Below are 896 nucleotides of genomic sequence, written 5' to 3' on the forward strand. Positions count from 1 at the left end.
GTTGAGGGGTACCGGCAGGCCAAGCGGACTGCAGCCCGGGTGGTTGTGGAAGTAAAACCGCGTGTCTGGGAGGAGTTTGGTGAGGCCATGAAGAGGTACTATTGGTCGGCCTCAAAGAAAAACTGGCTAAAACCGTTTGGCGCCTCAGGAGGGGGAAGCAGTGCCCTGCCAAAACTGTTTACAGTGGATGTGGGCAGTTGTTGACCTCGACTGGGGATATTGTCGGACAGTGGAAGGAATACTTCGAGGATCTCCTCAACCCCAGTGTCATGTCCTCTGATGAGGAAGCAGAGGCCGGGGGCTCAGAGGTGGACTCGTCCATCACCCAAATTGAAGTCACCGAGGTAGTTGAGAAGCTTCTCGATGGCAAGGCACCAGGGGTGGATGAGATCTGCCCTGAGTACCTTAAGAATCTGGATGTTGAGGGGTTGTCTTGGCTGACATGCCTCTGCCACCATGGCGGTTGGGGACAGTGCCTCTGGACTGGCAGACTGGGGTGGTGGTCCCTCTTTTCAAGAAGGGGGACCGGAGGGTGTGTTCCACCTATAGGGGGATCACACTCCTCAGCCTCCCCGGGAAAGTCTATGCCAGGAAACTGGAGAGGAGAATTCGACCGATAGTCAAACCTCAGATTCAGGAGGAACAATGTGGTTTTCGTCCTGGCCGCAGAACACTGGAGCAGCTCTATACCCTCTTCAGAGTAGTGGAGGGTTCATGAGAGTTTGCCCAACCAGTCCACATGTGTTTCGTGGATCTGGAGAAGGCATTCGACCGCGTCCCTCGTGGTGCCCTGTGGGGGGTGCTCTGAGAGTACGGAGTCCGGGGCCTCTTGCTAAGAGCTGTCCTTGCCTAATGACTAAGAGCCGTACTATATACAAACTACTGTATAATGTCCC

This window comes from Monopterus albus, unplaced genomic scaffold (genome assembly GCF_001952655.1).
Source record: "Monopterus albus unplaced genomic scaffold, M_albus_1.0 scaffold16.1, whole genome shotgun sequence".
NCBI lineage: Eukaryota > Metazoa > Chordata > Actinopteri > Synbranchiformes > Synbranchidae > Monopterus > Monopterus albus.